At 43.8% G+C, this 9,691-nt stretch overlaps 2 long non-coding RNA genes across 2 annotated transcripts; one reads left to right on the top strand and one right to left on the bottom strand.

The window, feature by feature from the left end:
• The first annotated feature begins 98 nt into the window (after positions 1-98).
• LOC128804755 (uncharacterized) lies at positions 99-6,397 on the top strand. The gene is made up of 3 exons (XR_008436182.1): positions 99-200; positions 2,945-3,157; positions 4,919-6,397. It is a non-coding gene; the product is annotated as an uncharacterized LOC128804755 (long non-coding RNA).
• LOC128804756 (uncharacterized) lies at positions 5,312-9,120 on the bottom strand. The gene is made up of 3 exons (XR_008436183.1): positions 8,869-9,120; positions 6,830-7,023; positions 5,312-5,397 (listed from the first exon to the last, which is right to left on the bottom strand). It is a non-coding gene; the product is annotated as an uncharacterized LOC128804756 (long non-coding RNA).
• Between the last annotated feature and the right edge of the window lie 571 nt (positions 9,121-9,691).

Here is a 9,691-nt window from a genome sequence, read left to right as displayed (position 1 = left end):
CCTGCCCGCCCGCCGGCGGCACCTCATAAACCGCCTCACCGCCCGGATCGCTCCGCGCCGCTCCCTCCCCCCTCCCCTTCCCCCGACAGCGAAGGGGATTGCGAAACGAGTCCCGGCTCCTCGCGCTCTCCTCGGCAAGGCACCCCGCACCCCGAGCGCCGCTCCTTCTGCCCCAGAGCCCCGGCGCAGGAAGGAGCGAGGTGCGGGAAACAGGGGCGAGCAACGCTTGTGAAACGGCGGGGGGAAGAGGGGGGAGGGAGAGAAGGGGGGCGGGGACCGGGGCTAGGGACTATTTCTCTGGGCGGAAGAGGATTTTAGGAAAAAATGCCGAGGAGTGTGGGGACTCCGTACGGAGGGCGCTGATTGGTGGGTTCGTACCTGCAATGCGTCACTCGGACATGCACACTCTGGGCTGGGAAGGCGGGCACCCCTCCCCCCGCCCGCAGTGCGTGAGGGCCGGAGCGGCCCCGCAGCCCCGCGGAGCCGCCGCTGCCGCGCCGTGCCGGGCGCCCAGCCCAGGGCGGCAGCCGTGTCCCCCGGAGCGCGTTTGCTACAGCGTTTCGAGCCATTATCTCCGTGCTGTGCTCCGGAAAGCCTCCCCCACAAAGAGTTACCAAATGAGACTCGCTCTGCATCCAGCACAGTCCAGAAAAATTCCCACTTCGCGCTGCAAGCTAGAGATGCTTCGTCGCTTGGTAGCGTTGTTGAATAGATTTCACAGAATCAATTAGGTTGGGAACGATCTCTGAGATCATCGAGTCCAACCCGTGACTGATCACCACCATGTAACTAGACCGTGGCAGCGAGTGCCACATTCAGGCTTTCCTTAAACACCTCCAGGAATGGTGACTCCACCATCACCTCCCTGGGCGGCCCATTCCAATGTCTTATCTCCCTTTCTCTGAAGAAACCCTTCTGCATGTCCAACGTAAACCCCCCAATTAGACATTTTCCCTTTTCCTCCCCCATTTCTCCTGCTAGGAATCACATATGCCCTGGTCCTGTACCTAAGGACAGGTGGCCAGCAATTCTGAGCTAAAATCTGGAGTCTTATAAGAGTTCTATGCAATTTTCAAACTTGCACATGTATTTTCAAAGATAATTCAACAGAGAGCTTCAATATTAGCTGAGTCCAGTGATGGCTGATCTATCTGTCCTCTGTGAAAACCACAACACTCATTTTTGGGACCATAAATACGTTATTAAACTTTGGGGTCTGAGTTAATGTTTTCTGTTCTGACCTAAGTTTGAACACAAATCACAGTACCAATCACATTTCAATAAAAAAATTACCTACTTCCACATTTATTAAAAGAATAATTTAGTTGATATTTACACGGTATGTAAACAAATAATTTTTTGTACCTATCTATGCACTGTCAGTACACAAACTAGAGCAATGGCTCTCACTTTGCACACTAAAGAGGTTGCATTCATCTCAGGTCTTTGGTTTAAAGGCCACAGAAATAGGATGTGCTTGGGATGAGACTGGTATGAATGAACTCATAAAACAGAAATTCTGTGAGTTTTTCCCCCTGAACATTAAGTCAAATTCTCAGGACTCCTTTCTTTTCAGGATCTTGTATCCACTGAATTCAGAAACAAAGTGGGGTGGAAAAAACAGAAGAAGGCCTAGTTTCTTAAAATAATAAAGGACCCCTTCATTAAGTACAGTGCCTCTCATTCCTCACTTCCTCACTTTGTGGTCATAGGCAATACATAAAACACCACAATAAAAGCTGGCCTTCAGCCTTGAAATCTATCTGCAGTTACTGTTTTGTGATGCACTGGTTTGTTAGGCCTCCTTTTCCCTCACCTGTATTTATACTCCACAAATCAAGCACATCTGAACCATTGTCTTTTCAAACTCTGATAACATTTTTTCAATGTGTAATGTGTACCTAGATGAATAAAATACTTCCCAGAGCAGGCAATGACTGCCAAGGTTATTGTTACCCACACCTCCTCCAACCACTGCCATAGGAAGCAGGAGCAAATCCCTGCCTGTGGTCAGGCTATGCTGGATGCAGACAGCTGAACTTCAGTCGAATTTTCCTCCTCCCTGATGCCCCCTTTGGTTCAATTTTAAGGATTGCTCTGACATTCCCAACTTCTTTACATTTATAGAAGCGTGAATCTGTGCAGAAAAGTTCTTGACCAAAAAATTCATACCTGCTCTAGATTTGGGATAAAAGTGGCATAGCAGCACTCAGGGTGCATTCCTGTCACACCCTGAAATCTGGAGCAGAGCAGAGCACTGGTGCATTTTGTGGAGCAAAACCATCTCCTGTAGAGACCTTAGCTTGGGTCCAACAGAATGCCCATGGGTGTGTGGTGCTGGACCTGATGTGCCAAGACCTCTCCTTGGCATCTGTCTTTTATCCTCACATTACCTCAGAGAGGCAAAACATTGTGACACCTAGGTTGCTCAGGTGCCCAGGCTCAAGGAATCTCTTGAGATGTCGTAAATCTGCATTTCTGTGGAACTGGTCCTGAGGGATTTGATGAGAAATATGTGGAAGGGCTGTATTGAGACAGCAAATTCTGACTGAGTCCTGTTCCTGGAATTTGCCACTGGCCATCGCGAGCATGGAGGCTCTAGGAAACATGAGGGCCACAGCATGAGTAAGCTGTAGGCTCATTAATAATGGTCTGAGGGTCTGCTGAGGAGCAGGGGCTTGAATGCAAGGGTCCTGGATAACTGGACCACCATACTGTGTGTTTTTGTGTATGTCCCTTAAAGGATTTGGTATCTGTAATTTATATTAAATTCTTCGTACTCTTTTTAATTACATTTAGTTTTCTCTAAAGAAGTGGTCATTCAGAGCATCCTCCCTCTGCTGTGTGTTTCTTAGGCCCCCTGGTTCCTTGACATCTCTCTCTCTCTCTCTTCCATTTCTCTGTTCTTATGTGTCTCCTTTTTTCCATCTGCATTTTCCTACAGCAGCACCCATTTCCTGTGGGTTTCATCACCACCCCCACCCTGCTTCCATCTGTTGAAGAGATCAGCCACGAAGTTAACTTGCAATTACACTACCCGTGAAATTACACCAACACTTCCAGTGGCATTACTAAGCATTAAAGCAAACACCCTGGCGAGATAAATGCGAGGGGGGGGAATTTGCCCCTTGCATAAACGGGTTGTTGGCAACCTCAGGTAGGTAAACCAGCAGATCCTCAGGTACACTGGGGTAGCCAGAGAGGCAGAATTGCTTTTCAGCAGCCTAGCTGACACTCTGCAGTCTGCATATGCCACGAGAGGCAGGGAAATACATCAAATGACCAGCCCCAGCTGCAGGCTGCAACTCTGGCACCTCTGACAGAGCAATAATGGGAAATGACAGTAATTTCTCTGTTGCACTAGTCAGGTATAGTTCTACCAGTCTGGTCTTTTTAACATTATAATTTCTCTCTCTGCTATGTAATTTAATAGATTTGTCAATATTTGTGATCTGTGCTTTTTTTCTTCCCCCTCAACCCAGAAATACAGTTTTACAGAAGTCCAGTTTAAGGATTAGGGCAGCAAATTAGAAAAGCAATTTGAGTTCCAAGGTTAGATGAGCTGTATATGCCAGCAATTTCCACAGTTACTCTTTATGGTATATTTAATATTGTGTAAATGCAATTTGTTCTATCGTTTTAATAATACTTTAGTGGATCATTTGGACTGATGTATACAGAATGCTGTGCCATGGTACAAAAATGCTATAGCTGCTTCCTCAAGATTATTGTAATAGTTTGAACAACCTAATTAGAAATTAACTGCAAATTTTATAAGTGAATTTCTGAGATAAGAAGAAAAAAGTTCTCTACTTATCATGAGTACTAACACTTAGCATTTAACTGCTGCATACAGAAGGAAAATTGCTCATGGCTGTTTTCCCATAATGGGTCTGATTTTTTCCAGCTTTTTCTGTAACAGAGAACCTGCCCCCCTGAGAAAGGCCTTTATCCTCAATTCCAGCTTTATGGGCATAAAACTAAGGTGGAAATCAATATTTATCCACCCAGATGTATTTGGAAGGCCCATTCAGTTGTCAGCAAGGAAAAGCTTAGTTGTCTACAAAATTTTAAGGTGCTAAATGAGACATCTTGGCTTCTGGCATCCTGAGAACATCTATTGATGAAACAAACCCAGAATGAGAACTGGGAGGCTACTCTCGCCTCACCTGGATGGCAGCAGTGGATAGAAAAAAATGGAGGCTTATTGACTGTGTTGGATGGAAGACACCTCCTCTAATACAAACATGGTTGTGGGAATAACTGCACTTTCTCCTTGCATGTTGAAAGCCTTGTCCTGTCTTTTGTTGCCTGGTCCCTAGGGCACTCACGCCTGGACTGCATAGTGCCCAAAATCATGAGGATAGCATTTCTTCCCCTAAGGAGTATGGACAGCTGATTCCTCCACATTTCACTTTCTGTGGGAAGTGCATAGACAAGAGCAGTACCTGGCAGAAGGGACTGCATTACCTGCTTTCAGAATATACCTATAGCTGTGTCAAGGCTGAAGGTGACCCAGGCATATCCCAACCAGCTTTTGGGTAATTCAGACAGGAATACCAAGGCAGCTCTAGCAGTGTGGTGCCTTCCACAGAGCACCAGAGCCACTTGAGAAGCCAGGCAGGTTTGCAGCCAGCGGATACAGACCGCTGTTGTTGGGATTACGCTGCTCCCCTCCTCGAGGCTAGATGTTGTAAAGCTGATTCAGGTGACCTAAAACTGACTCTTGAACTATATTGTGACCACTCATTAACACAAAACAAGACAGGAGAGTCCAAAAAGGCAGATAGGTGCACTCACATAAAATTGGGAGGCTGGAGGAAGGCACAATATCTAATCATAGGCTCTAGACGAGGATTAAGAGTAAAAAACCAATAGGACTCACAATATTTTCCTTTTTTTTTTTTTTTTTTTTTAGTTTTAAAGAGATAAACAACTGCTTCCATTTTATGAGGATTTCTGATGGAACACTGTCCATAAACCTGCAGTATTTTCTGTGCTCCTATGAGAAAAACCTAGCTCTAGATCTTCATCTCACCAGTGTATCATTCTGGAAGATGAGAATGCTGCCTGGGCAGAGGCAGTAAGAGATCCCATTTCTAAACTGTGTTCTTGAAGTACAATAATAGATGGCCCTCACACTAACTCTGAGCCAGATCTTGCTTTTTCTGTGTTTCATTTTCTAAAATACCTTAATAGGAGGGAAAGCATAAACCCTGTATTTACTCCAAGAAAACAGAAATCCCATAGTCATCATCTTTAGTACAGTTCTGTTTTCCAGGGACTGGAAATAATACTGTAACACTTACAAGAGGCAGCATAAAATCCAGGAGATTGCAGAATGTATTCCAGTATTTTCAGATTCTGCAACAGCTTCTTTTTCTTTCCTTTGACACGCTGTAAGAGGAAGACATCAAGAGTTACCAACTCTCCCACCTGTGGGGCAGAAGTCTTTGTGAGAAGCACCACCCAGTTATTATCATCAGAGCTTGACAAGATGCATCCAAGCAACTGTTTTAACTTTCCCTCATGTGAAGATCTAGGAAGATAGTGGTCAAGGAAGTACTTGGTAATTCTCCATTTTAACAGGAAGAAATAAGAGTAAAAATATGCTTTTCTGGATCTGAAGACTCTTAGTTATGGTGGCTTTCTACATGGAAGGTTTTCATCCTAACATATTTTTTCTTTATTAACAAACAGAAATGACAGAATCATAGGTAACTCCTATTAAAAAAATTCCTGGGGGAGGCAAAGCACTGCTTATAACAGAGTTATTGCTGCAGCCTTAATTAGGGCACAGTGCCAAATACCTCCATGATGAAAAACAAATCGATGTAATGATGCTTTCCCATTACCTTTTTTTGGAGAAATTAAATGTCACAAAATATTTTGCATACTTCCTACTGGGGACCAGGGCATATGGGACTGATTTACAGCAGAAGTCAAAAGGATTTTCTTTAAAACCAGTGCAGGCAAACAGACAGCTTCTGGAACTGAAAGTTAAAATATATTTTAATTTTCACCACAGCAAATGGTGAAGCACTTATTGACTGTAAAATTTGAAATACAGTGTAGAATCTGACTAGATTAACTTAGTATATCTACTTCCCTTTTTCACCCAAACATACATTGTTTCACCTAAACTGAAACTGCTCTGGAAATTCAAACCCTGTCATTTAGTCTTGTACTCTAAGATCCTGCATGTTTAAAGAGACTTATGTCCACACACATTGACAGCTGAAGAATCTGCCTCTGTTGAATTCAGTACGTTTTTCACTGGCTTTCTTTCAGCAGGTCACATCATGAGCATCTTACTCACTTTTTCCTCTATTTCCACTCAGGCACGCTTTCAGAGGGGTTTATTCAACACAAGGGCTGATTAAATACTGAGCAAACAGTTCAGAATTTGGCTGCTTTTATAAATAATGATTCAAAGGTTTGATTTAGCTACAGATGAGCCTGAGCCACAAAAAAAATTGCATCTGGATCCTAACTGTGTCAACTCCCATGGCAGAGATTTTTTTTTTCCCAGCCAAAGCCTGGCCTGAAAGTTCATGCAGTAAGACAAACTGTGAATCAGAAGCCTGCACCAGTGCCCCGGCTGAAGTGCGTACCAAGATAGCCTGCAGCCACATGCCAGCTTGCCATTGACCTTTTATCTGCATAAATAGTCGTGACCTTTGGGCTGCTCAAATTAGTGCAAGCTGCTCGAGCAGGCAAGTATCACAGCCCTCTGCTGCTCAGGCTGCATCTCTTTGCCTCTTCCCTCTCGTGCCATCTCCTTCACTGGGCAATGAAGGCAGGTGGGGACATGGGACAGCTTTCTTACCTCTGGGGACATCCTCTGCCTCCACCACTGGCTGGGTAGGGTGGTACTAAAGCCTCATTACATCAACTCAGTGACACAGAGAAGACCAAGTTAAGGAATTGACAATCCGCCTTTGGATTGATACTTTTCTATAGGGTACAATAAACCTGCTTCTTGATGTGCCTCTCATTATCTTCCATTACATAAAAGAAGTCCTAAGAGTTTTAAAATCAAAAGAGATAAGCTGTTAACAAAATAGTTATTCTTTTGCTCAGCCTCAAAGTGAGTTGTTTTTCTTAAAAAGAAAAGGTAGATCACTAAATCACTCTGATCTACTTTTTATTCACTGGACTGTATGCTGTATGGGGTTTAATGCCCATTATTTTCTCAGTAGACCAGAACTGGCATGCTCTCTCATGTAAATAAACATTTCGTCCTATTTCAAAATGCATCACTTGTGTCCCTGAAACCACAGCAGTTTTAGTTATTTTTGGAAACAGGTATTTGCACAGTTTTACAAGCACATTTTTTCCAATTGTTTAGAAGAGGTCCTTCAGTTGTTTAATGACAATATTGACTAGGCCTGAGGGGAAGAAAAAATGAGTGGGGTATTTTTAAGGATATAAAGCAGGAAAATAAATACAAACATTTTCAAGGTTCTGCAAGACGCCGACTGCACATTTCAAAGGGAAGTTACTATCCCTGAAATTCTTTCCAAAGCTCTTTTTATCTGATTTTCTTTACCCAGAGCTTTTTTCTTTTTGTCTGTTTCAATCATGGGCTACCAGATCCCAAGTGTATTTTTCCACATCATGTACATTTTCTGCATGATGCTTTAAAAATTCAATTGACTCTTACTATACATCCTGGAGACATTTTTAATTGCACCAAAAAAAACTGTCAGGCAGGTAGTGAGACAGCTAATAAGTAGTCACGGATCCCCATGTTTTTAAAACCAGATTTGAGGGAGCCATCCTGCAAGTGAGAGTGGGAGCTGCATGCTGAGGCACATGCCTGCCGCCTTTGGCAGATATGTTGGAAAGGAACTAATTGTTCTGCTGCATCACGTCCTTCAGCTCTGGAGCGAAGTCTAACCCACAGCTGTCTGGGTGAGCTGAATTTCACCCCACATTTCAGAAACATCTGCTTGCTGGAAGGGCTGCACCATCACTCATATATGGTCCTTGGTCAGCCACCCAAAAATCAAGTGTCTCTTCCCCAGAAGGATGGTATGGAAAAGTGCCGCAAGTTCTGAGAATGAGTTGCAAGGGTGCAAAACCTGCAGACATGTGTTTGTGCTGTGCAATTGGAGGGGGTGCAAGTGAGGGTAAGGGCTTCTTGCTCCTATTTCCATGAGCAGCTCCACAGAAACAAGACCTTGTGACTCTCAAAGTCTGTTTGCCAAATTACAGCATCTCTCTCTTTAGTTACACCTGAGAAAGGGCATTTATGTTCCACCAGAGAAGCAAATGAAGGGAGGGCTGGGGGGCCTGGTCTGCATCTCTCTCCTCTAGAGCCATGGTGCCCCATATGCACAAGCTGCGCTACAGCTGCAGAGAGGAAAAAATGTGGGCTACCCTTGCTGAAACATTGGCAGCACATCACTGTTTACAACTGGAATTTTTGCTGCGGGCTTTTACCAATGACAACTTAGGACAGGAATAGGAAACTTCACATGATGATGAGGTCAACTTTTTTTCACTTGTCCTGTGCCCCTAGATGAAGATAAAGCTGCTGAAGTTAAGATATATGATTGCTTGCAAAAAATTGAGCTTGAGCCACAATTTTTAGCTGGCTCTTTTGTGTTATCTTTTATAGCACTTCCAGCAGCATACTCATTTGAAACTTTTAAAAGCAAATTGAGTTGCTTTCATTTGATCCTCATTTCTGCTCCCCCGCTTGATTATCTGTGCCTGTCCAGGAGCAATTTTAAGTTGATCCATTCTCAAGTAAATGAGAGGGCACTGTGTGTGTTTGCAAAGCATGTTTAACTTGTGTCTTTCATCTGTGATTAATATTAGATCTATTGAACTACATAAATAAGTAATTCACCTACAAACCTGACAAACCGACAGTAATTTCTTCCCCTCAGAGTTTACAGCTCGCAGGTATCTCTTTTAATGGTTTCATTTATTTTTGTGTACCTGGAGATAAAACCAGTGAGCTATACAATCATGTGTGGAAGAGGGAAGGCTGCTTGGCTGTTGTTCTCTGCCCCCATCCCACTACACTCAACATACATAACGTGCATAAAAACATAGAGTGAGAATAAAATAACCACTTTGCATGTCACTTCTGCTGTCATGGTTTGTGCATAAGAGGTAGACTCCAGCTCGGCCTTCTGGTTTGGATAACAGCCCTGTAAAATAATTTCTACCAAGAGACTAGAGGTCTGGTTTTGTTCTCATGCAAATGAAATTAGTGGAATTATATAAGCACTGAATCAGGGGCAAATGAGAGGAAACTCTTATTTGCTCTTTTGTGTTTTTATGGAGTTGGGTTTCTTACACAGAAGGCAACGCTCTCGGAAAAGATGGAAAGTGTGTCGATAGGCACCTGGCCTTGGGAGGACCACAATACTTCAGCCTTGCCAGCTGTGTGAGGCACACACACATCTGGCTGTCAGAGGGTGGCTTGAAACAAAATAAACTCCCCAGACCAGGAAGCCCCTTGGAGCTAAGTAAGAGAAAACACTAAGTGCAGGGGGTCTAGATGAAATCCCATCCCCTCTCCGCCTTGTCCATGGGCCTATATCAAAGCCGTAGGAAAGGATGCCCTTCTAGCCAGGAATCCTTTCCTAAAAATAATTGTGTAGGACCTCTCTTTGAAAGCAACGATGAGAGGCTTTTCCTCAGAATCCACCCCAGCACCACTTCAGGTTGT

The sequence above is a fragment of the Vidua macroura genome, chromosome 3 (assembly GCF_024509145.1).
Source record: "Vidua macroura isolate BioBank_ID:100142 chromosome 3, ASM2450914v1, whole genome shotgun sequence".
Classification (NCBI taxonomy): domain Eukaryota; kingdom Metazoa; phylum Chordata; class Aves; order Passeriformes; family Viduidae; genus Vidua; species Vidua macroura.
The sequence above is the reverse complement of the archived record's forward strand: the minus strand, read 5'-3'. Positions and strand labels throughout refer to the sequence as shown.